Here is a 27,228-nt window from a genome sequence, read left to right as displayed (position 1 = left end):
GGAGCTTTGAGAAGGCAGAGCTGCCTCTCTACTGGCTTGACTGGCTGGGTTTTATACGGCTTCCCAAGGACCTGCCCTTCACGATGGGGTCTCCTGTGGATTTCTGTGTCTCAGGTTGTAAGCATCAGTTAGCTTGTAATGTGCTCTAGAAAAGAAAGGCTCACAAAAACACAAATCTAGGCTGCCATTCTTTCAGGCATGTCAACTGCAGGCTTCCAGAAAACAAGTTATGCCCTCCCTGTCAGTAGATGGCACTGCTGTCTCTGGGAATTCCTGGAGGAGATGAAACAGGAGCTGGCAAACCAGTGATGTATAGCCTCTGGTCTAGAAGATTTTGAAAGGCTGTGTCAATTCCCAAAGAAAATCATAAAAAAAAAAAAAAAAAAAAGAAAAGAAAAGAAAAAAGTTTCGAAAGCCAGAAATATTGATACAAAGTAGGAATGATGGTTGTAGGGGTTGAGAATGGGTGCCATTACTTTGCTGATTGTGTGTGGGAAATGGAGAGGGTAAGCTGACAAGCGTCGGAACACAGGTTTTGAAAGCCCTTGCATACATATTGTTGGCTAATTGAAAATGAGGTTGAATTCATGATTCAATCAAATTTCCCAACAACTTCCTAGCGTCTACGTCTTTGCTTATAAAACTCATCTGTATACAGGGACGGGACTATGGAAATACACATATAACTTTTAAGCCTAATCAATATCCAATAATTATGTATCTGAAGATAGTGGTGAGAGTATTAGTAAAAATAATGCTCATGCTTACTATATTTTAGGGCTGTCCATAATATCCTAAAACTTAAAAATTCCTAATAAGTATTCTACAATTTTAAGATTTTATTAGCAATTCACATCCTGAACTTTGGTTTTATTGACCTTATTAGCCAGGGTTTGTTCATTTATTTCCCTCTTTTGAACTACCTTTTCTTTCATTTTTTTAAAAAAATAATTGACTGTTTTGATATGAATTTTGTAGCCATATATTTGAAGGAGATGATACTGTTGCTGGTGAGGTTACTGTGCATAGCATATGAGCTTTGACCTTTCTGGAGGCATAGAACTCTGCTCCTGGGAGTCATTACCCGAATCACCTGCTTCCTCATGCTGTCCCTGTGCTATGGCTCAGCTTTTTGGAGTTTATTTCCATCTCTCTTCAAGTGAACTCATGAGCTGATTTTTATTACCAATGCCAAATCCTAAAATCTTGCTGACGCTAGACAGCAGTAGTCACAACAGTTTGCTAACATTACCTCATTATGTGACCTCAAATACATTTCTTTGCCTTTCTGAAACTCACTTTTCTCACCTGGGTCACTGGAATTGGGTGAGATGTGATGCATGTCTCTTGAAAAAAATTGAGATGTGATGCATGTCTCTTGAAAAAAATTGAGATGTGATGCATGTCTCTTGAAAAAAATCCTAAGTCAAAAATTCTACGCCCAGCTGATTCTCATAAAGTGTCAACATTTCTGAAGCCCTTGAAAAATTCTCATCTGAAAGGTATTTTCATGCAGTGAACCTAGAGCAAAAAGAAATCTCACTAATATTTCTTCTCAGAGAATCCTAATAATTCAGAGTTGTAAGAACCCTTAGGGATGGTTTAGCTTGACCTTCTCATTTTATAGACACAGAGTTTCACCTCAGAGCTTAGTGATTTGCCCAAGCTAACAGAACTAGAGAGTGGTAGAAAACTGGAACCCAAGCTCATGTCAGTCCTGCCTTTTCCAGTGCTGAATTTCTTCACCTGCCATCAGTACGAAGAAGATGCTGTGTCTACAGGGCTGGAGCCAAGAAAATTCTGGGTAATTCCTTAAAGTAGGGTTTTTAAACCACAGCGTGAATAGTATCGTGTTGGGCAGAAATTCAAGGTCTGACTTCTTTTTTGCACCTCATTCTTTTCTTCACTGACTGTTCTTGAGTAGTATTCTTTACTATACATCCTTGTGTTTTTTTAAACTTTCCTGCAGAAGAAAAAAACTTTCTTTACCCTAGAAGAGTCACTCTCCAATCAGATGTTTTTAAATTGGGTCCATGGACTCTGAAGGCTATGTGACTAGAATAATTTCCATATAACTGATTTCCTTTTTATTCTTATATATTTTTTTTTCTCTGCATTTAAGAGATTATTTTGAGGAGTTCCTTAGGCTTCAGTAGATTGCCAAAAGTACGGGAGGGTCCATGGCACAAGAATAGGTAAAACTTCTAGGGTTGAGAAGAGGTTCTGGGAAATTGCCAGTATGGGAGAGTTTTGAGGTGCTAGAGACACTATGGGAGAAGAGAGTTGGGGGTGGAGTACAGAAGTAAACCTGTAGCAGTCCTTAGAACATTTTACCTTTATTAAAATGCTTAAAATTACTCACTAAATGAAGATGCTGATAATAGCATTTTACTCAACGATGGATATGCAAGTATTGATTTCCATTTATCATTTCTTGTTCATTAAGTAGCCCCTCCTAATTTTGCCAAAACACTTTCAAATTTATATCTCTTTATCGGAGACATGCATATTAAGAGATTCCATTCTTCCCTTCCTGATTTAGGACTTTGAATTTGGACTCCTGTCTTTCATTGCTGAGGCCCTATATTTTTACTTTCTGCTCTTAACTTTGAGGACTCACCATGATCTCAGAGATGCAAAATAATTTAAGTATCATGGATAAAAAAATCTTGAGATTCCTTTATTTGTGCCCAGGATTGGCTATGGAAACCTCTGTTCCCCCTCAGCTAATTATTAATATTTCCTTTCCCTTTTTTATTTGCAATCTCAAATTCTCTTCTTCTAATTGTTCCCTAATAGCAATGACTCAGTGTGTATGTATGGAAAATAAAAGTTCTTGTTTTTGCCAGAAGGTATACAGAAGTTAATTTGTGTTCAGGTCACATTTTGGACTTGTGAGATATAACTTTGGTGAAGATCACTGTTTCAAAGAACATTTGCTTGAAAACCTTGGTCTGCGCTGTGAGCCCTTCCCTTATGCTCAGTATGATGTGGTCCGCGCTGGCGAATGCTACCTTCTGGTGCCTTTTTAGGTTTGGGTCAGAGTAGCCATTTACTCTCACTTTAGCAGAAGAATAACAATTACCTTTTCTTCTTCAGCAGCTTATCGACTTAATTTATGTAATAACAGAAGAAAAAGTCCAATTTCTGTACTCTGATTCCGGCACACTGAGTTAGTATGAGATGAGATTTGAGGGACATTGTAGACTTCTGAGTTTGTTTCCTTGTCTGGAAAATAAGAGGGGAAAGCAGTGACCACTTAATTCTTTCTAGTTCCGAAATCCTGTGACTCTTTGAAATTTTACCTGGTATCCTGAAAATGGGGAATTTATGTATAATCAAAGTTGGTGCCAGTTTTTTATCTGCAGATCACTCTTTGGTATACAAAAATATTCTCTAATTTTTAAAATCTCTTTTCTGCTTCAAGTGTGGTCAAAGAACATCATCTGGGAGTTTGCAGCTCAGCATTTTGTCAAGATACCCAGGAGCTATGCATGCTGTTTTGTTTCATTTCTGATTCTCACATTGATGCATAGGTCAGTGAGGGAAGCAGAGTATTGCACAGATGAGGAAACCAGATCTCAGAGTCATTAAGTAACTAAGTCAGATTTGCTGTTAGCGTCTCACCCAGAACTCCATACCTTAAAGCTAACATCATCTTCGTTGGGCTGGAGCCAGGCTTGTATGATACTGATTATTAGCTACCCAGCAACCCATGGATTTAGGTGTGGCTGTGTAACTAAGTGGAAGTGGAAAAATATTGTGGTCCATTTCTAGGGAAAAAAGAAACAAAAAGAGAACACCCACGCAAATTCCTCCATGCTGTTTTATACTCCTTGTAGGCTGGAGTGGAGAGGGTCCCTACGAGATCTTGGGATGCTATATTAAAGGATGGCAGGACTTTTGTCAGCCTGGTTGCCTGGATTACTGTTAAGGGAGACTGTTCAATTGTGCAGTATGTATACAGGAACAAGAAATAAGCTTTTATTGAGCTTAAACCATTATATATGTTTGGGTTTATGTGTTAAGTAAGTACTGATAGTTAGCCTATGCTAGCAAATTCACCTGAGGAATGGTGGCTTGGAACTTGAAGTTATGGATCTTCTGGCCTAACGTATTCATTCATTCATTTTTCATCTTTAGTAGTTGGTGATCGATTGGTTGTGATCCACCATGCAGAAGTGAGCGATGAAAGGCAACAGAGCTGATGGATCATGAGGATGTAAGTGCATTTGAAGGCTCTCACACCCTCTACTCCAGGGTAAGTCAAAGGCATTCTTTGCCGTTGTTGTTCTGGTTTTACTCTTGTCTTAACAGCCTCTTGGAGTCACAGACAGGGTGCCCTGTCTGTGAAAGCTTCCCAAAGCCTTTAGTGATTCAGGTCATAAACACTGTTAAGATCAGCACTTACAAAGCTAAAACCATGATCCAGGTGATGGGATAGAATCTGCATGGGCATATCTCAACATAAGAATTTTTTAGTGAGTTTGTATGGGGTTTGATTTACATAGGGAGTGAGGGTGTTGCTGGGCCTTCCTGAGAAGGGAACTAGGCCTGAGTGCTGTTTTCCTGTAGCCATATCATATTGTTGTCTCTGCTGACACAAATTCCCCTCTCTCAGCACTCTACTCTTCCATGGATCACTATGCTTCACTTTTCCTGCGTTAATCACTTTTTTTTAGGGGTGGGGGGATGGAAAACCGCTTACCAGAGAGTTGATGATTTCCAGTTTGGTAGATAATAGCGGTAGCAAAGCACATGGTTCTGCCCATTCCATTTTATTTTATCCAGTGTCACTGGAAGTCACATGTCCATTCCCTCCTCATCTGTTTGCAGTCCTTAGTGCGATGAATGTAGGCACCGGGAGCATTATAACTAAAGCTGCTTTGGATTTTCATCTGTCGTGAAGACTTTGAGACCAAGAGGAGATTTGGTGTGCCCTTCTCAGAGGCAGTGGAGGGCTGAGAGGGAGGAGTGGAAAGGACATCCCATCCTTTCTGAGGTCTCTGGCTTTTAGAGCTTAAACTAAAACCAGACTCACTACAGAGAAAATAATAATTAATACAAATCTAAGCATAGCTAAGACGGGTTAGGAAAAAGGGGGACAGGAGGTTATATTTAGAAAAAAAAAAGTACTCAGCTGAGAAACTGAATGGGGGATTGTTTTTAAGCGTCTTAGTTCAATACTGTGGAGTCCTTGCTGATAATGTCCCATTACCCACACGCAGACAGAGGGCACCCAGTAAGGCTGATGTCCTTCTGTGCCTCACATGGCTCAGTAATGAGTACAATTTACTGAACAAAATAGACAATTAGGAGCTGTAGATCTCTGGAGATTCCCATAAGCATGTATCATTACAGCTCTGGAGTGATGCATGTGCTTAGAGATAAGCAAAGCAGAGGACAGGGAGCTGTAGGGCCCAGCAACAACTGAAGGGTCTAGGTGAGCAGCCAGACACAGACCCTGGCTCGGCGCCTGGGGGTCACTAAGGAGAGGACCTGGTCTCTGCTAAGCTATCTCATTAGAGGAAAGGAGCCAGACTTTGCCAGCTTTTCCTCATTTTCCTCTGTGGCGCCAAAAAGTATAGCATGACAGAAATAGCACTCAACTGGTATGTTTCCATGTAAATGCTATATGAGGATCAAATTACAGAGGGAGCCATTCTTTATTGATTAGGAGCCAAAGAAGCTAGTGCTGGATGCCAGAGGATCAGGGGTTCTCATCCTCAGCACCAGTGGCATGCTGAGCCTGGTGCTTCTTTGTTGTGGGCTATCCTGTGCATTGAAGCATGTTTGGCAGCATCCTTGGCCTCTACCCTCTAGATGCCTGTAGTTCCCCTGACCCCCACCACAATCGCGACAATCAAAAGTGTCTCCAGACATTGCCAAATGTGCCCTGGGGAAAAAACTGCCCCTGGTTGAGAACCACTGCTGGAGGTGATTTAATTTTGCTCTTGATTTTCTCTGGGATGGCATGTCAGTAACTTAGTCTCATTATGCTTGTTTCCCTACCTGTGAAATAGACACAGCATTTGTAAGTCAGTAGCCTAAAGAAGGGATGTACAAAGCACTGTGTGATTACTTGAGAGCTCTATAATGGTAAGAAATACCTGTATCCTCAAATATCCAGGACCCAGGGATCACTCTTAATCCTTATGAAGGCAGTAGCTGAGGAGCAAGGGAGTTTGAAGGGTCAGTGGTTTGGGAAATGATGCATAGTGGCAGACTCTGATTTCACTTGAAGCCTTCATATTCAGTTCATTTCAACAATATACTCTTGAATAAAGGCTTTTTTTTTGTAAAGGGAAAAAATGGGAGAGTAGAGGAGAGAAATAAGCCCGTTAGAAGAGCAGTCAAGGAAATTGCTTTTAAGTAGGGATGGGAGATTGTGGTAATCTCTTAAAGTGACTTGTATAATTAGTGCTAAGTTGCTTCAGTCATGTCTGATTCTTTGTGACCCTAATGCACTGTAGCCCACCAAGATCCTCTGTCCATGGGGATTCTCCAGGCAAGAATATTGGAGTGGGTTGCCATGCCTTCCTTCAGGGGGTTTTCCGGACCCAGGGATTGAACTTGAGTCTCTAAGTCTTCTGCATTGGCAGGTGGGGTCTTTGTCACTAGCACCACCTAATGAAGGTAAGTCACTAGGACATAAAGTCACCGAAGGACATAAAGAAGTAACCCTCCCAAAGAAAAATATCCTCCCAAATTACTATGGATCCTAGAGCAGATTTTTTGAGTAATACAACAAATACCATAGAATGTTTGGAGAAATCTGTTTTTATTCTATAGCTTTTCCATCTATTTCTTCTCTCCTTTGAAAGTATAGAAAAGGGGTTGTCTTCAACCCATGCCCATTGAATGATACATAAAATGTTTTAGGATCTCAGTTTTACTTCTGCTCATCTTCTAGAACTGTGCTGGAATGGTGAAAAGGGCTATCACCCTGGCTTGGGCCTGAAGCAGTCATGTTATTTTACTAGAAAACCTCAGTTTAGGAAGCGCAAGTGCAGGGATTAGATGTAAACTGTCCTGGCAGGTTTGAGTTCAGCTTTGCTGAGGTGTTGGTCTCTGTACCTATTAGATACACTCACCAAACTTAGACCAAGACCATACTGACACAGGCACAGTGTGGACAGAGAGTGTGGCCATCATCAGGGAGTTCTGTTGGACAGCACTGCTTTAGTCTGTAAAGACTATTTATCAGAAATCCATACTTGTAGTGACAGTGTGTGTGTGCTTATTATAACAAGACCTCACCTCATTTAAAACAGAATTGTGTTTTGGATTTCTCCATCCTGGGTCACTTTTCAGTCTGTGAGAGGATCTTGCTGAACTTTTTAGCTGCTGAAGCACCTGTCACAGAAAGTGCCATGAACCTGTCTCTGACATAACTGAGTGCACTGGCTCAAAAATATCTGTGCTTTAATCCCAGACTGCTGAGCTGTCTCTTTCCATTTGGTATCTCCACACGCTGACCCTCGGTGGCGAAGCTTGTTTGTGCAGGATGTCTCTTTTGATACTGCCTAGAGCAGCAGAGCTTCACAAAGCGTCTGGGACAGGTGGTGAGACAGTTTTCACCTTCCTTCCTTCCAAGCCCCAGCATGGCTCAGAAAAGTGTTTCATAAGAAGGTATTAGTTCACAAGCTTAAGCTCTGAGGCGTTATCCCCTAAAGGATTAGTTTGTAAAGTAGTATAGGACATATTTAGTAGTTAAGCCCTTGAGCAACATGAAAGAATTTTCAGGTGATATTATCTCTTTCTAGTACCAATATTAGTTGCTCTGAAACTATCATAATTAGAACAAATGAAAAGATGTAGAAATAAAGACACATATTTTAAAAGATGCAATTTAGGTCTAACTGAGCCCAAGACTGTTTTGCATGGTAGAAGGAATGAGAGCAGAGGGTTTGCATGCTGTGAGCAGTGTTGCTGGAGACAAGGCATGGAGATGGCTGGGCTGAGATGATTCTTGGACGGGCTCACGGACTGCCTCTCTCCTGACTGTGGTGCCGATCCTTGTATTGCCCTCCTCTCTTCACTTTGTGTTTCTGTTCTGCTTGGGGTGTTGGAGGGGTCTTAGTGTTTCTCAAGGGAGGTGCTCTTAGCATTTTGATAGAATGACTCATCCCTGTGTGAAACTTTGCTGCCCATTAAAAGACATATAGTATCCCTGGTCATTGAATGTTTGTATTACTCTAACCAAGTCATCAAGTCAACCAACAAAGCCCCCTGTATTTCTAAAGATGGCCTCTGATTGAGAATCACTGACTGCTAGAGCGTTGGGGGGTTTTAGAAAGGGGGAGTAATTAGAGTTGCAGAAGTGCAGGTGCTCGGAGGGGCTGGCTCATTAATTTATGATATGACCTCACCTATTCCCAGTGCTGGAACTGCTTTGGGAGCCAGTATTATTCTATAGAGACCAGAAGAATCAGGTTTTGCCAGTGGAAAACTTGGTCCCTGAACCTTGAAATCAACCCAGAAGTCACAGGGGGATGTCTGTCAGTGCCACAGAGGGTGGAGAGATTACTGAGGCTCCCAGAGCATGCTGGTTTTTATTCTTGACTGGGAGAAAGAATGCGGCAAGGGAGATTTAAAGACAATCCAAGAGAAAAGGATTTTGCCAGCCATTTCTTTTCTTTCTCTGTGATTACAAAAACTGGCTAAGTAGCCCTAAATTTGTGAGGTTATGTGTAGACTCTCAGATGGGAAATCTGATGTTGTTTTATAGTTAGTAAAGAGAAAAAGAACACTTTCAGACGTCTTGCTGTGGGGCATCTATAAATGTCTCTGATTACAAGAACAGAAGCTCATTCAAGTTACTTTAAGAAATGGAAGGCTTAAGTAAGAATATATGGGAAAATAAAACAAATGTCAGACGTGTGGCAAGTTGTGGGTAATCCCAGAGGTCTTTCAGGATGAGAAAGAGCCATCATGTGGCCAGACCTCACAGCGACAGGACCTGACTCAGAACCAGGAAGATTATTGCCTGACCTGTTGCAACTCCAGGATGTGTCTCCACCAGCAGTGCTCGATCAGGCTGCATTCTACTTCTCCACATTTACATAGCTCAAGATTCCTGTATTGGCTTCTCTACTCATGTCTTCCTGTCCCCACAACCTAACTGATGGTCTACGTATGGACCAAGAAGGAAAAGAATATGATAATTCTGAAGTAACTATCAGCCCTCTGGTTATAGAGATCTTTCTCCCAGGCAGTCTCAGAGGTACTGATGCCCTCTCTTGGCCCACACAGTGGTGGCCTGGGTCTTCTTGCCTCAATAAAGACTGTGGTTTCTCTGGAAGGGAGCAGTGGTAGGGTCAACAGAATGTGAGACCTCTCTTGTGTAAGGACACTGAATTCTTAACTCTTAGAATCAACATAAACAGTGTTTATGGGTTATGTGTATAATAAAGAGTTGGAAGATTACTTTTGAAGCCTCTGCATTCAGTAGCAATTATGAAAAAGCCTGAATCTGTATTTTTAGGAGACTAGCTGCATCATGCATTGGAGAAGGAAATGGCAACCTACTCTAGTGTTCTTGCCTGGAGAATCCCAGGGACGGGGGAGCCTGGTGGGCTGCCGTCTATGGGGTCGCACAGAGTCAGACATGACTGAAGCGACTTAGCAGCAGCAGCAGCAGCTGCATCCCAGAGCAGAATGGTAGGGAAATTGCTGGGCTAGGTGATTGGGAAATCAGCAGTTATATTTTCCATATGGATATTTTATTTTTTTGCATCTGTCAAACGCGATTCTCTCAACCACCCATGCATCTTGTAGGAATAATGGCTAGGTAGCTGTCTAAATGTTGAAAGACATTTTGACATCTCTGACAAGTGTTATTCAACAGCTGGGTTTGTAAGATTCCAGTTCTGACAAAGTAAAATAATTTGGCTTATTACTCCAGAAATAAATTCCATAGAGATGGTGTCATTTTAGGAATTACTACCTTAAAGGCAGACTTAAAAATGTTTTGTGTTGTAGTGTGTTCTGTTTATTTAACCCCAATCTTGGAGAGCTAGTTTCATTTGAACCAGTGATTGAATATGACTTTACAAGGGAGTGCATCCTCATATTTGCAGAAGGCTCTGTCCTTATTTATGATTCTGTGATAGGGTAAGATGATGGTCCTGGCTTCATGGGCCATCACAGCTGTGAAGGGCCTGCTCTGTGACGTCACACACAGCCCATTGGCTCGCTGAATTCATTTAAGGCTCTTATTCTTCGCAAGCAGCTGGAGCATGGGAGTGACACATGCAGAGTTAGTATCTCCTTAGCTGCAGCTTCTGTTGAAGGCAGCAGAAGAGAAGTTCAGTGGGGCTTCTGCAACTGCTAGTTGAAGCAAGAATGTAGTCTGTTACTGAAAGATGATTGGGATCAGCTTTCTCATTCAGCTGCTCAAAGGAGCAGAGATGAATCTTTTGCTTCAGTTTCTCTTCTTACTCTGGGAAGATCCCTATCCCTTCAATGGAATTTTTTTAACAAGAAGGGAAAAATAGAGAATTGTATCCAATACATTTTAATATACATGATTGTATTTCTTCTGAAGAGGAAGATTTGTATAGAGTAACCATATATCACCAGATTAAAATCCTCAATTTTAATTTTAAAGAAATTCTAATCTTATAGTATAAATCAAACATAAAGTCAAATTTTTGCATATATAATTTATTTTTTATAAAAATAAAACAAAATTATGTTTGTTCTCATAGAATCAGGAACTAATTTGCAGCCCTTGCATGAAGATTCTGTAGCAATGGTAAAGACATCTGCTCTCTCCAAGGTGTAAAGAGATGAAAGATGATGCCTGAAAGATGCCTGAGAGTCCCAGGTCCTGAATCCTGGGATTTTGTCCTGCTCTAGGCCACTCCCTAGATAAGTGTTGGGGGATAAGTGTGATAAATGGACATAGATGCTTGAGAGGAGGGCTGAAACCTCCAGCTTTGATGAAGTGTCCTGTGCTTCCCATGAGCCACAGGAAGGAATAGATCCTACTCAGGCCTTTCCCTCATGAGCCCATTGTTGAATCCTGGCCTTAGCCTTTCTAGGAAACAAAGCTATGGCTGAAGTAATATCCTCAAACATGATTTCTTATTAACATGTCCCTTTTAAAAGAAGCTTCCTGGACGAGGACAAAGGCAGGCAGATGTATGCTTCCCTTAGCTGTCAAAAGCTGTCCCCTTTCTATTGGAAAGTGAAAAAGAACGTTGCTCTGTCCTGTCTGACTCTTTGTGACCCCATGGACTATACAGTCCCTGGAATTCTCCAGGCCAGAATGCTGGAGTGGGTAGCCTTTTCCTTCTGCGCAGGATGTTCCTAACCCAGGAATTGAACCCAGGTCTCCCACATTGCAGGTGGATTCTTTACCAGCTGAGCCAGAACGCTTATTAGATCACTTATGAAATTTTTAATTATTGACATTAGTAAAATATTTGCCAGACATTAAACAATAGGACATTAATAGAGACCCTCAGTTAGTGTCTTTTAATTTGAGAGCCCCAAATCCCATGTTAATGTGGTACTAAACTTCAGCTTCTTGTTCCTTTTGGTGTTTCTCTAAATGCATTTCCATCTTTTCCCTCCTCCCACTAACCCTGTTATCTAGTTTAGATCCTTTGGTCTGTTTACCCCCTTTCTTACATCTTTCTTGATTTCCAAAGTTCTGTGATTCCCAGCAGTCTGAAGGACAATGTGCTTCTTAACTAGGCATAAAGACAGTCTGCAGTATGACTCCAACTTACTGTCTGACTTTCTACTCTTTCTGTTCACAAACTGCTCCTTACTCAGACTGGTCCTTGGTCCAGTTGTCTATTCTGTGCATAGAATGCCCTTTCTTTCCAATGACCATATCTGTTTGGTAACATTGAAAACCTTTGTCCCATTAGCCAGATGTGCATTTCTATCTTGTCTCTATCAGATTTTAGAAAGGTGACTTTGGGAAAAATATTTAATTTCTCTCAACCTCAATTTTCTTATTTGTAAGAAGGGACTCAAAATAGCCCCCTTATAGGATCCTTGTGAACACGGTACCATGTCCTTGCTTCTGACTGCCCAGAGCCAAGCTGTGTGTGTAGGCTTATCATGTGCACTTGCTGACAAAGTTACTGGTCAGATTTGCCCAGTTGATCTGAATCACATTTCTTGATTAGCCATCCTCTGCCTACAATTGCTGCACCTTCTGTAGACACATGTTCTCCAGTACCCCTAACTTGATCAGTAAGCACCTGAAAATATATGCTCCTAGGACATGACGGAAAGGGGACCCTCCCACACTATTGGTGGAAATGTAAATTGGTGCAGACACTGTGTAAAACAGTATTGGAGCTTCTTTAAACTACAAATAGAGTAACTATATGACCCAGCAATCTCACTCCTGGGCATGTATCCAGAAAAGACAAAAACTCTAATTGGGCTTCTCTGGTGACTCAGTGGTAAAGAATGTGCCTGCAATGCGGGAGACATGAGAGACACAGGTTTGATCCCTGAGTCGGGAAGATCCCCTGGAGAAGGAAATGGCAACCCACTCCAGTCTTCTTGCCTGGAGAACTCCATGGACAGAGGAGCCTGGTGGGCTACAGTCCATGGGATCGTAAAGAGTCAGACGTGACTACGCAATTAACACTTTTCCTTTCTTTCTTTCTAATTTGAAAAGATAACATGCACCCAAGTGTTCATAGTGGCACTGTTTACAATAGCCAAGACATGGAAACAACCTAAGTGTCCATCAACAGATGAATGGGTAAAGACAGTGTAGTGTCTTTACTACACACACACAAATACAGTGGAATATTATTTAGCTATAAAAAGAATGAAGTAATACTATTTGCAGCACTGTGGGTGGACCTAGAGATTGTCATACTGAATGAAGTAAGTCAGAGAAGACACATATCATATGATATTGTATGTGGAATCTAGAAGAAAATACAAATGAACCAATTTACAAAACAGAAATAGACTCACAAACATAGATAACAGTTATCAAAGAGAAAATGGGGAAGAGGGATAAATTGGGAATTTGGGATTAACAGATACACACTACTATATATAAAATAGATAAACAAGATGTTGCTGTGATTTATGTCAGAGAGTGTTCTGCCTATGTTTTCCTCTAGGAGTTTTATAGTGTCCAGTCTCATATATAGGTCTTTAATCCATTTTGAGCATGTTTTTGTATATAGAGTTAAAGAATGATCTAATTTCATTTTTTTTAACATGTGGCTGTCAGTTTTCCCAGTACCATTTGCTGAAGACATTGTCTTTCTAACATTGTATAGTCTTGCTTTATTTGTCTTAGATTAGTTGGCCATAGGTGCAGGGGCCTATTTCTGGGCTTTCTACCCTATTCTATTCATCTATATTTCTATTTTTGTGCCAGTACCATACTGTTTTGATGAAAGTAGCTTGGTAGTATAGTCTGAAGTCAGACAGCCTGATTTTTCCAGTTGCATTTTTCTTTTCTCAAGATTGCTTTGGCTGTTTGGGGGTCTTTTGATCCATATCCCAGAATAATGAAAAGAAAAACAAACAAATGGGACCTACTTAAACTCAAAAGCTTTTGCATAGCAAATGAAACAATAAACAGAACGAAAAGACAATTCACAGATTAGGAGAAAATATTTGAAAATGATATGATCAATAAGGGATTAGTCTCCAAAATTTATAAACAGCTATTATGTCACTTAACACATCAAAACAAACAACACACTCAAAAAATGGACAAGAGACCTAAATAGATATTTCTCCAAAGAAGACATATGGATGGCCAATAGGCACATGAAGAGATGTTCAGCATCATTAATTATTAGAGAAATGCAAATCAAAACTACAATGAGATATCACCTCACACCTGCCAGAATAGTTATCATCACAAAATCCACAAACAATAAATGCTGCAGAGGGTGTGAATAGAAGGGAACCCTCCTACACTGTTGGTGGGGATGTAAATTGGTACAGCCACTATGGAGAACAATATGGAGGTTCCTTAAATGGCGCTAGTGGTAAAGAACCCCTCCGCCAATGCAGGTGATGTAAGAGACTCAGGTTTGATCCCTGGGTTGGGAAGATTCCCTGGAGAAGCGTATAGCAACCCACTCCAGTATTCTTGCCTGGAGAATCCCATGGACAGAGGAGACTGGCAGGCTACAGTCCATGGGGTCACATAGAGTCAGACATGACAGAAGTGACTGAGCACAATACACATAAACTAAAAATAGAGCTACCATATGACCCTGCAATCCCACTCCTGGACAAAAGCATGGAGAAAAGCATGGTCCGAAAGGATACATGCACCCCAATGTTTATGGCAGCACTGTTTACAGTTGCTAAGGCATGGGAGCAACCTAAATGACCATCAACATATGAATGGATAAAGAAAATGTGGTATGTAAATACAATGGAATTTTACTCAGCCATTAAAAAGAATGAAATAATGCCATTTGCAGCAGCATGGATAGACCTAGTGAGTGTCATACTGAGTGAAGTTAAGTCAGAGAAGGAGAAATATTGTATGACATCCCTTATATGTGGAAACTAAAAAGAAAGGGTACAAATGAACTTACAAAACATAAAGAGACTCACAGTCTTATAAAACTCATGGTTGCCAGGGGGAGGGGATAGTTATGGAGTTTGGGATGATCATGTGCACACTGCTATATTTAAAATGGATAACCAACATGGCCCTATTGCATGGCACATGGAACTCTGCTCAGTGTTATGTGGCAACCTAGATAGAAGGGAAGTTTGTGAGAGAATGGATACATGTATATGTATGGCTGAGTCCCTTCATCATTCCCCTGAAATGATCACAATATCAGCTACACCCCAATACAAAATAAAAAATTCAAAAGTAAAACAAAATAAACAACAAGGACTTATTGTATAGCACAGTATCTTGTAATAGCCTATAATAGATAAGAATCTAAAAAATAATATGTGTGTATGTGTGTTAGTGTGCTCAGTTGCATCCGATTCTTTGTCACCCCATGAAGAGGCTCCTCCGTGGGATTTCCCAGACAAGAATATTGGAGCAGGTTGCCCTTTCCTCCTCCAGGGGATCGAACCTGCATCTCCTGCATTGCAGGTGGATTCTTTACCACTGAATCACTTCTGTATGTATAGCTGAATCACTTTGCTGAACACCTTCAACATTGTGAATCAAGTCTACATCAATAAAAATAAATAAATGAAAAAAAATGATTGAATAAACTTGTTACTTTGGGAAAAAAAGGATACTGTTCTCCCTGCACCTGTTATGGTGAAAATTATCCTGGGTCTTCATAATGTCCTGATTTATCTCCTATATTAGGAATTGAAGGCAGTTTTAGGGTCACTCCATACAACCTGAGCATTGGTTCATTATCTTCACAGTTGATTCTTTTATGTATAGTGAGATTATCATGAAGATCAATGGTATGAGTATAGCTGTCATGAGAAGTTATACCTCTTTAAAACAGTTTTCCCAGGCCCAACCAACAGGCTTTTTATTCCAAACATCATTTAATAAAATGCAACATGACATTAACAGGATTGCTTGTACGAACCCTTGTACAAACCCTCGGAGTTCATTTAAGCACACTCTGCCCCATATTGATTCTCAATTATAGCATGTTTAGCATGAATAAACCTGCTGGTGTTCTCAAACAATGGTAATGCTGTCCTGGCAGTTCTGCCCTTCTGACTGTGGAGCTGAAAGCATATCAGTGTTTCTTTTGTTCACTCTTTTTAAATTATGGTTTTCCACGTCTTACTCAAATGATTTAAGCCATACTTTAGGCTTATAAATTGTAGTTTTTAAAACGTATCTTCTTCTGGCCCTTCTCACTCTTTCCTTTATTTCTCCATTTTTCTTATTGTATCATGGAGAAAATAAGACTTAAAAATTTTTTTCTACTCAAGGTGAGAAAAATTTAAATACTTGTATTGCTTTTCTGGTTTGAGCTTCCTTTTTTTGGTTATTAGCATTGGCTGCAATTTCATATATACTTGTGGGTCTCTCACTGCATTAATTTTGTCTCTTGCTTGTTTTTTTAAAAAATTTTATTGGTGTATAATTGATTTGCAATGATGTGTTACTTTCAGGGGTACAGCAAAGTGATTCAATCATTCTTTTCAAATTCTTTTCCCATATAGGTTATTATATAGTCTTGATTAGAGTTCCCTGTTCTATATAGTTGTTGTTGCTGCTCAGTTGCTCAGTCCTGTCAATTCTTTGTGACTCCATGGACACCAGGCTTCCCTGTGCTTCACCATCTCCTGGAGTTTGCTAAAACTCATGTCCATTGAGTTGGTGATGCCATCCAACCATCTCACCCTTTGGCACCTCCTTCTCTTCTCCTTAATCTTTCACAGCATTAGGATCTTTTCCAATGTGTTAGCTCTCTGCATCAGGTGGCTGAAGTGCTGGAGCTTCAGCATAAGTCTTTCCAGTGAATATTCAAGGTTGGTTTCCTTTAGGATTGACTGGTTTGATCTCCTTGGTGTCCAAGGCTCTCTCAAGAGCCTTCTCCAGTACCACAGTTTGAAAGCATCAATTATTCACTTCTCTGCCTTCTTTATGGTCCAACTCTCACATGTATACGTGACTAATGGAAAAATTGTAGCTCTGACTATACAGACTTTTGTCTCTGTTTTTTAATACGCTATCTAGGTTTGTCACTGCTTTTCTTCCAAGGAGCAAGCGTCTTTTAATACTACATAGTAGCATTAATGCTATATAGTAGGTCCTTGTTAGTTATCTAGTTTACATATAGTAGTATGTATATATTAATCCCAGTCTCCTAATTTGTTATTTCCCCCATATTCCCCCTTTGGTAACCATAAATTTAATTTAATTTTGAGGCCTGTGAATCTGTCTCTGTTTTGTAAATAAGTTCATTTGTATCATTTTTTTTTTAGATATAACCAATGTCATATGACATTTGTCTTTCTCTGACTTATTTCACTTAGTGTGATAATCTCCAGGTCCATCCATGTTGCTGCAAGTGGTATTATTCCATTCTTTTGATGGCTGAATAATATTCCATTGTGTGTATATATATATATCCCACACCTTCTTTATGGACATTTAGGTTGCTTCCATGTTTTGGCTATTGCTGCCATGAACACTGGGGTGGATGTATCCTTTTGAAGCATGTTTTTCTCTGGATATATGCCCAGAAATGGGATTGCAGGGTCATATGGCAGTTCTTAAGGAACCTCCATACTGTTCCCATAGTGGCTATTACCAATTTACATTCCCACCAACAGTGTAGGAGGATTCCCTTTTCTCCACACCCTATCCAGCATTTATTTATTTATTTTCGTGGATTTTTTGATGATAGCCATCTGACCAGTGTAAGATGATACCTCATTGTAGTTTTGATTTGCATTTCTATAATTATTAGTTGGGGCTTCTCAGGGGGCTCAGTAGTAAAGAATCCACCTGCCAATGCAGGAGATGCAGGTTTGATCCCTGGTTTGAAAAGATCCCCTAATGTAGTAAATGGCAATCTACTGCAGTATTCTTGCCTGGAAATTCCACAGACAGAGGAGTCTGGTGGGCTGCAATCCATAGGGTTGCAAAGAGTCGGACAAGACTGAGCATGCACGCAGGCAGGCAATAATTAGTGATGTTAAGCATCTTCTAATGTGCTTTTTGGCCACCTGTCTGTTTTCTTTACAGAAGTGTCTATTTAGATCTTCCCATTTTTTTTTTGATTGGGTTGTTTGATTTTGAGCTGCATGAGCCATATGGGAGAAAATATTTGCTTAAATTTATTGATGACAGGTATTAGTACAACTGCATGGATTTTTCTGCATTCTTTGGTGATATGAGCAGTAGCTCACTGAACCCTTAACAATTGTCTAAATTTTGTGGGCTTTCTCTCTTTTTAGACTTTTGGAGGAAATATATAAAAATCCATGAGAGTATTTGTGGTATGAAAGGATCCATTACAGTATACAGTCAGCCCTTCATATCCATGGTTCTGCATCCACGATTCAATAAACTGTAGATAGAAGATATTTGAGAAAAGAAGTTACACAAAGTTCCAAAAAAGGGAAAACTTGAATTTGCTGCACTGGCAACTATTTACATGGCATTTACATTGTATTTATAACAATTTAGATAGTATTTTGGAGAAGGCAGTGGCAACCCACTCCAGTACTCTTGCCCGGAAAATCCCATGGACGAAGGAACCTGGTGGGTTGCAGTCCATGGGGTCGCGACGAGTTGGACACGACTGAGCGACTTCACTTTCACTTTTCACTTTCATGCATTGGAGAAGGAAATGGCAACCCACTCCAGTGTTCTTGCCTGGAGAATCCCAGGGATGGCAGAGCCTGGTGGGCTGCCGTCTATGGGGTTGCACAGAGTCGGACACGACTGAAGCGACTTAGCAGCAGCAGCAGCAGATAGTATTTACATTATGTTAGGTAACATAAGTAATCTAGAGATTACCTCAACACTGATGTTTTATATAAGGGGCTGGAGCACCTGCAACTTTTGGTATCTACTGGGGAATTAGCTGGGTCCAATTCCCCAGCAGATACCTACGGACGATTGAATTTTTCTTTCCAGATCCTCATTTTGGAGAAGATTTGTGATAGAATTGTTTGTTTGGGGTTTTGGGGGGCTCATAACCTGAAAGATTATCTAGTGTATTCTTTGAATGGATAAATATTATAGGCATGCAGCAGGAGCCTCCCACCCTCTTCTCTCCATGAGCACTGATGGAGGAAGTGCCTGTGTGTCTGTTTAGGGTGACAGAAAGGGAGGGTGGTAACAATAAACTGGGAGACTCTATTGCATGAAGTTGCTTGTTAATCCTCCTGAAGGGGAAAAACCAGTGTTTTCGGCCATGTGTTCTTCCTCACATAGTTATTCATAGTTTGAGGAAGCAAGAAATATATAGCCTCTAATCAAGCTGGATTTTCTTTTAAACTGTTGATTTTTAGTTTTTTAAATTATGGGCACTTGGATGAGAACAGCAACGGGAAGATGAGGTGTATAGCAGCTGATACGTGGCCTCTTTGTGCCTGTGTTAGGTTGAGTCTCCTACTCTTTCTTCAGTTTTAAAAAAACCTCTCAATTTCCTGCCTGTGAGCTAATGAGAACTTTCTCCTACTGGAAGCTCTCCCTTGTTCTCTCAGAATTTAGGAAGAAGAGCAGATGTGATTAGATCTTGCCTTGGGAGGGTGATAGCCCCACTGTGGGTTTGTTGCTGAGGAAGGAAAAAGAACTCCCATCTTTGATATTTGGCAAAACTAATACAATTTTGTAAAGTTTAAAAATAAAATAAAATTGTAGTTGAAAAAAAAAAAAATTCCAGGCACATCCTGCGCGGCCCTCAGAATCACCACTTGCAGGTGTGCCCTCCGTGCCACAGCCTGTCTGCCTGGGTTTCCTCCCTTTGCAGCTGGGCAGACCACTAAATGTTGGGGCTGCTCCCTTGTGCCCACCACCTTTCTTCCCAGGGTGGAGAAGATGGGAGAGGGATAATCCTCAGGGGTGAGAGGCCCAACAAGAAGAGACCAAGAAGTACCAAGGGCAAAGCCCTGTTTCCCAGCTCCACTCCAGGCCTTCCTGCTCATCTAGCTTTGCTTCTTTGGGCATTATAATTTGAGGCCACATTTTGGAACTAGGAGACTTTGTTACTAATTGGAATTTTTTCCTCATTTACTTATTTGTCTCTGGAGTTAGACAGTGAGGTCTCCTCAAGCGTGGACCCTGCCAGGAACTTCTTGTGCATTCTTTGCATGACCTACCCTACAGGAGGCACATGGGTAGGGTCTCGAAAAAGGGGGTTTGCATGGCGTTAGTAGTTTGTAGCCTATCTTATTCATTCCCGTTTGTGTGTGTGTTAGTCGCTCAGCTGTGTCTGACTCTTTGTGACCCCATGGACTGTACGCCACCAGCCTCCTCTATCCAAAAAATTCTCTGAGCAAAAATACTGGAGTGGGTAGAAATTCCCTTCTCCAGGGGATCTTTATGACCCAGGAATTGAATCTGAGTCTTCTGCATTGCAGGCAGATTCTTTACTGTCTGAGCCACCAGGGGAGCTTCATTACCATTTTAATGTATTTTCTCAATGTCCACTTGCTTGTTTCTCCCTGGAATGGCATTTATTTTTCCAGGTGGGTGAAACTGTGAATGCCTCCAAAGCTGTCTGCAGTAGGATTGATTTGGTCATATCAGACTTCATCTGTTGTTGAGCTGAATCTTACTTGTCTCTTGTAACCCTGTTTCAGGAACATGAGCCTCACTTTTAACTTAAGAGATTTCCTTAACTACCAGAAGATGGAATTTTCTGTGTGGTTACAGAGGACTCAGTTCACTTCTGTGTCATGTACTTTAATAATTAAGAGTCCATCCAGCTCCTCTTAGTCATATCTTACTCTGTTATTTTTGTTTTCATTTAAGTTGTCCTATTCCTTTGTCCTTTGTTGTTTAATGTAGTCTTTTTTCCTTAGCCAAACCCATTTCTTTGAAGGGCAGGGACAAGACCTATTTCTCATGCATCCTTGGCTACCCTTTTTCTCCCTATCGACCAAGTATAAGACTTTATTCAAATTAGGTGATCCATAAATGTTTTAACCTAATTAAACCCAAGCATTTATAGCATTCAACAGGAAGAAATGCCTTTAATACATTAAGATCTAAGCACACCTTAGAGGTCTTCTGGTCTACCTCTTTTTTGGATCAGTTTATTGATTCAGTTATTTCTTAATTCTTCCCTCTATTTTGTACCAGGAGCAGGAGATCTGAGGTGAATATAGAGGTGGAACTTACTGTCAAGTGGAGAGGATAGGCAATGAACAGATGATTAAATCTGAAAGCTGTAAGTACTGGGAACTCCAGAAGCCCACCACTGGGAAGCTGCCTTAGGGTCCAGGGAGGCTTTTGTGAGAATGTAAGGTTTAAACTGGGGATTATCAATCCAGAGAAAGGAAGTACTTGCCCAAAGCCAGTCAGTAGCTCCTGTGTAGCAGAGCTCAGCCTGTAACCCAGGTTTCTACCCAGATTTCTTAGCAGAGGTTTGCCTGTAACCCAGGTTTATTCCTCTGAATTTTGTGACAATTATGTGAAAGCCCTCATTGTTAAAGTACTTTAATCTTCTGAATTTCATTGAGTACATACCATTTAGCTATTATATAAATAGCTTACATTTTGATGAGAAAGGCTTGTGTATTTTTTCTTTCCTTGCCATGTGTGAAGCAATATACAGTGGAGGAGCCTAGTAGGCTGCAGTCCATGGGGTCACCAAGAGTCAGACACGACTGAGCGACTTCACTTTCACTTTTCACTTTCATGCATTGGAGAAGGAAATGGCAACCCACTCCAGTGTTCTTGCCTGGAGAATCCCAGGGACGGGGGAGCCTGGTGGCTGCCAGGTGGGTTCACACAGAGTCAGACACAACTGAAGCAACTTTTGATCCTGTGATAACTTATCTTCTTCATAACTTTTAAGTTTTATTTAATTTCCCCTAACTTATTAGGAGATTTTAAAATTTATTCTACAGGGTGGTAAAAATTAAGGGCTCAGGAATTATAAAAATTGAGAATAGCTAAACAATAAGTGATAATAAGAATTTAATAAAAATTTCAAAATAAACTTCAGGGGCTCTCTGAGATGATCCCAAGAAGTTGGAAAGGGATCTTTTTACCAGTTTTTCTTAACTCTTCAAAGCTCATTACATATCTGGGCTTGGCCAGAGATGGCAACTGGCAAATCCTAAAGAGAATTCTTCTCATATTTACTCACAAGTATTTTTGTGTAAGATGCATGGGAAGAAGACCAAGGTAGTGGGAATGAAGCCCTTGAGAAGAAAGATAGTAGAAAGGGGCCCACTTAACCTATAGATATAGTGAGTATTTTGAAAATTTATCATTCCATGTTAGTTTGCAGAGAAATGCATAAAATATGATTACCACAAGATCACATATCAGGTTAATGAAGGCTTGAACTGTGTGAAATAATCTGCAAAATGTTTACATTTAAAGGCTTTTTTTCTGGGTGGTTCTGGATTCATCAGATTCTCAAACAGGGTTCTCATCACAAAATGGTTAAGAATAATGGTACTAGCAGAAAATACTGATTTTAAAAAGTTTGGAGTGATAGAATCTTTCCATATGTGTCATGAAAATCAGAAATTGTTTAAAAAATTATTCTTTCATAGTATAATAAAACTTATATATGACAAAAAATCACTATAAACAAGATTGAAAGATGTGACTAACTGAAATATTTAGAGCATGTTTATTGTTAATGTCTCTTACATGCAAGTAGAAACACATTGGCAATGTGTTTCAATAGCATAATGGTGTTGGCAAGAGTGAGGATTTCTGGAGGGCTTGGGTCAGTGTTGTTATAACCAGTTGGTTGGTTGGGTCTCTGTTGTTACAACCTTTGTTTCATAGCATAGATGCATTCTCAGGGATACCCACTGTAGGTTTGTATTTGATAAGAAAAAACTAGAAATAACCTAAGTATCCATTAGTAGGAGACATGTCACTAAATGTCTACCATGGAATACTATATAGCCATTAAAAATAACACAGTTCTGAACAGAAAGCCCGGAAATGAAGCCATATGTATATGGTCACTTAATCTTTGGCAAAAGAGGCAAGGATATATAATGGGGAAAAGAAAGCCTCTTCAAAAAACAATGTCAAGAAAAATGGACAGCTTTTTTGACATGCTAAAGAGTCAAACTGGACTTTTTTCTTATACTATGTGCAAAAATAAACTCAAATGAATTAAAGACTGAAATATGAGACCTGAAGCCAAAAACTTCTAGAGGAAAACATAGGCAATATTACCAATATGTCTTTTGATCTGCCTCCTCAGGCAAGAGAAACAAAAGCCATAGTAAACAAATTGGTCTAGATCAAACTCATGGCTTTCTTGGTGGCTCAGGTGGTAGAGAATCCTCCTGCAGTGCGGGAGACCTAGATTCGATCCTTGGGTTGGGAAAATCCCCTGGAGAAGGGAATGGCAATCCACTCCAATATTCTTGCCTAGAGAATTCCATGAACAGAGGAGCCTGGAAGGCTACAGTCCATGGTGTTTCAAAGAGTCAGACATGACTGAGTGACTAACACAACACAACAACAAAACTCGAAAGCTTTTCTCTGTGAAGGAAACTATTAACAAAATGAAAAGACAGACTACTGAATGGGAGAAGAGGTTTGTAAGTAATATATCCTATAATGGGATTCATATCCAAAATATACAGAGAACTTATACAACTCAACATAAAAAAAAACAAAAATCTGTCTTAAAAAATGGACAGATCTGATTGGAGACTTTTCCAAAAAAGCCATGTAGATGGCCAACAGAAATATGAAAAGATGCTCAACATCACTAATCATAAGGGAAATGAAAATGGAAATCACAAAACCTCACACCTGTCAGAATGACTGTCATCAAAAAGGCAGCAAGGAACAAATATTGGCCAGGATGTGGAGAAAGGGGAACCCTTGTACACTGTTGATAAGACTATAAATTGGTATAATCACTATGAAAAATAGTATGAAGGTTTCTTTAAAATCTATACTTATCATATGATCCAGAAATTCTACTCATGAATATATATCCAAAGGAAACAAAAACATTAATTCAAAAAGATACATGCACCCTGATGTTCATAGCAACATTATTTACGATAGCAAAGACATGGAAGTAATTGAAATGTCCATTAATAGATGAATGGATAAAAAAGACACATATACATACACACAATGGAATATTACTCAGCCATAAAAATGGAATCTTGTCATTTGTGATAAAAGGAATGGACCTAGAGGATGTTATGCTAAGTGAAATAGGTGAGAGAAAGACAAATACTATGTGATTTCACTAAATATTTATAATCTAAAAAAAAAAATTACCAAATCATTTGGAAACAGAGTCATAGATACAGAGAATAAACTTTATGAGCCCCAATGGGAGGAAGGTGGCAGGGTAACTGAAATAGGTGAGGGAGATTAAGAGGTCCAAACTTCCAGTTATAAAATGAGTCATGGGGATGAAATGTACAGCATGGGGAATATTGTCAATAAAATTGTAATCACTTTGTATGGTGACAGAGGGTAACTAGTCTCATTGTGGAGATAATTTTGTAATGTATAAAAATATCAAATCACTATGTTCTAACATAACTAATGTAGTATAGTATGTAAATTACACTTCAATTAAAAAATACTTTATTTTTATGGGAAGCTATCTGGCAAATTAGCAAGTTAAATTTAGGTTAAAATAATTATGATCACAGGAAAGCTTAAGTAATATGAGTCCCTTTATATAAAATTGTTTTTATATATGTACTTGAGCAGAAAGGGCTTCCCCAATGGTTCAGTGGGTAAAGAATCTGCCTGCAGTGCAGGAAATACAGGAGACACAAATTGATCCCTGGGTCAGGAAGATGCCTGGAGGAGAAAATGGCGACCCACTTCAGTATTCTAGCCTGAAAAATCCTATCGACAGAAGAGCCTGATGGGCTACAGTCCCAGGGGTTGCAAAGACACAACTGAGCGACTAAGCACTTGGGCAGAAGGACTATTGAATAACATCTTAGTAGTGTCAGAGAAGGCGATGGCACCCCACTCCAGTACTCTTGCCTGGAAAATCCCATGGATGGAGGAGCCTGGTAGGCTGCAGTCCGTGGGGTCGCGAAGAGTCGGACATGACTGAGCGACTTCACTTTCATTTTTCACTTCATGCATTGGAGAAGGAAATGGCAACCCACTCCAGTGTTCTTGCCTGGAGAATCCTAGGGACGGCGGAGCCTGGTGGGCTGCCGTCTATGGGGTCGCACAGAGTCGGACACTACTGAAGCGACTTAGCAGCAGCAGCAGTGTTTTTTCCAAGTGATTTTATTTTGTAGTTTTTCTGTGTGATTTATATGGTTATAAAATGAGCGTGCCTCATTAAAATTCCTAACAATATTTAAAACCTGCTTGATTCTACTGATCAAGTGTTTGTAGCACCATCCAAACAACGTAGCATGTTAGTGGGCAGAAAGGATTGTTTTTATAGAACATCTATTAAGTTCAACTTTGTATACACCCAGACATGAAGTGTTAAGGATACAAATGAGTGTCTTTGTGCCTAGGAACTTAAAGTCTAGCATAATTCTAAAATGACATGTTATTCAGTAGGTATGCAGTTCATTGGCCTGGAATATATAAGTATCTGCAAAGGAGAGCTTTTACGATGGATGGCATGTGTATTCAAATTTGTCATTTTACCTTGAATGTTTACCCACTCGTGAAAGGAAAATCAGTGAGTGCTTCACTTTGAAAGAGATATTTTGACACAATTTTATGGACCTCCAGAATCATTTAAGTGAATGTTGCTACTAGTTTTGACACTTACTTTTAAAGGGAGCTAGCAATTTCTTTCATTGGCTTTGTTAGGTATTGTAACCACCTACAATTTAAATCATGGACCCTGATTCTTCTTCATGGCAGTGCTGGAAAATCAGGATGCATATTCTAGGTGAAAAGGTCATTTATTCACTTTGCAAGTAAAATGAGTGCTTAGTCATTCCTTCATCCAATTTTTATTTCTCTGAGATGGATGGTTTCCTCTAGCATCGTCATATTATTTTTCCATATTGGAAAATCATAGACTCTTGAGTGAAGGCAGAAATAAGAGCCATGAAACTTTTTTAGAGTTTTTGGTAATTTTATTAATTCTCCATTAACATCTCATTATTTAAAACTTTTACTTTTCTGTGGGCTTAGAATGTAAAAACATCTATCTGTTGCTAAAGGACATTCTTTTGGGCCAAGAGCTAGGAGATTTTCAAAGAATCTGTTTTAAGGGAAGTTGGTTAATGTGCTCTGTCATCCAATCTCCTCTTTTACTTTTATGGGAATTTGTGCTAAGGGAAATCTTTGTAAGCATTTTCTAACTCAGGATGTGTATATTGCCTGACAAACTTAAAACAAGTCTCATGTGAAACTTACTTTCACAGAATTAAATTTGTTTCATTCTAAATTCTGGTGACATTAATGCCAGTTCATTTTTGCAAAGATATATCAAGCCCCTATGGATTCAGGGAGAAGAAAGATGAGACAGAACACTTTTGAGGACTTTAGCCAGTCCCTTGAGGCATGCTGAGGGCTCGCTGGAGATCTTAGATTTAGAGTAATAGCATTTAGCAGAATTCTGTGACTTTCTTCTCTGGGCCTGTGTGTGAAAGAGTGGAGAGAGGAAGTCAACCAGGGTGTGGCTTTACCAAGTGAGCAGGTCCCTGTGAGAGCAGGAGGAGTTTTCACTCAGGGAGGGAATGGTTCTGACAATTGAACGTGGAATTTACACTGGTGAAGGAGGTGAGGCCAGACAAGAGGAGGCTGATGGAAAGTGAGAAGTGGTTATCAGGTCTCATTGAGGTTGCTGGAGTTGGGGTACCAGAAGTGGGAAACTGACAGGATGGTGGTGGTTGGAGATGAATGTGGAGGAATTTCAGTTAAGAACTGGTATGTGTTCTTGGAGTTAGGGTGGAGGGTAGAGAAGTGGGGGATAAGAAAGCTCATCTGTGTGGACACTGAATTCACCTAGAATCATGGCCACCATAGTGGTGGAGTGTGACAGGGTGCCAGGAAGCCATTTCTTCCTCGACTTTGGGGGAGTGGGTGGTACAGTCTGATTTTGTATGATTCAGAACTCAAGAGTTTTTATGGAAGAGGAGAGGAAGGGCAGTGGGCCAGGTGTGGTAAAGAGAAGCAGTAGGACCTCCACCCTACCTCTAAGCCCTGTGGTTTGAGAATGTGGGAGAAAATAGATACCACTTGTGAGGGCTGGAGTTGGGGAGTAGTGTTCTCAGGGAACAGCCAGGTAGAAAGACAGAGGGAGCATTCAGAAGGAAGGGGGTCTTCCTGATGTCTGCCTGTGAGTCCCAGAGAGCACAGAAAAAGGGCATCAGACACTGAGAAGGAGGGGAGATAGAAGGTCAAGAAAGAAGTATGAAAGAGGCTGTTTGGGTATAAAAATTGGAGGAATGAGAGGTGACCTGGGCATCTCATTGTGTCTGTTGTCAATAGGAGTAAAAGGTGTAATGAAATGAGTCCTGATAGTCCTGAGGCTTTAAGTATAGGGAGTGGGTTGGGAGGCAGGTAGTGTGGATATTAGAGCATCCAGAGTTCTGGGTCTCCAGACAGATTCCTGCTTGAGGGGTCATATACCAAACACAGAGGGCTCCCGTTTAACCCCAGCTAGACGAGTGCGTGCATGCATGCTAAGA

At 40.2% G+C, this 27,228-nt stretch overlaps 1 protein-coding gene across 6 annotated transcripts in view; it reads left to right on the top strand.

The window, feature by feature from the left end:
- Positions 1 to 27,228, top strand: part of TMEM108 (transmembrane protein 108) — a 409,024-nt gene that overhangs the window by 2,510 nt on the left and 379,286 nt on the right. For 3 of the 6 annotated variants that reach the window (XM_055569672.1, XM_055569671.1, XM_055569676.1), the window contains exon 2: positions 4,144 to 4,261. The gene's annotated coding sequence lies outside the window, so the exon portion shown is untranslated. Of the gene's footprint in view, positions 1 to 1,730; positions 1,805 to 4,143; positions 4,262 to 20,728; positions 20,817 to 27,228 lie in introns of all 6 variants that reach the window. The other 3 variants (XM_055569673.1, XM_055569674.1, XM_055569675.1) reach the window with 3 other exon arrangements.

This window comes from Bubalus kerabau, chromosome 2, assembly GCF_029407905.1.
Source record: "Bubalus kerabau isolate K-KA32 ecotype Philippines breed swamp buffalo chromosome 2, PCC_UOA_SB_1v2, whole genome shotgun sequence".
Classification (NCBI taxonomy): Eukaryota; Metazoa; Chordata; class Mammalia; order Artiodactyla; family Bovidae; genus Bubalus; species Bubalus kerabau.
Note: the sequence above shows the minus strand (reverse complement) of the source record. Positions and strands in the feature narration are given on the sequence as shown.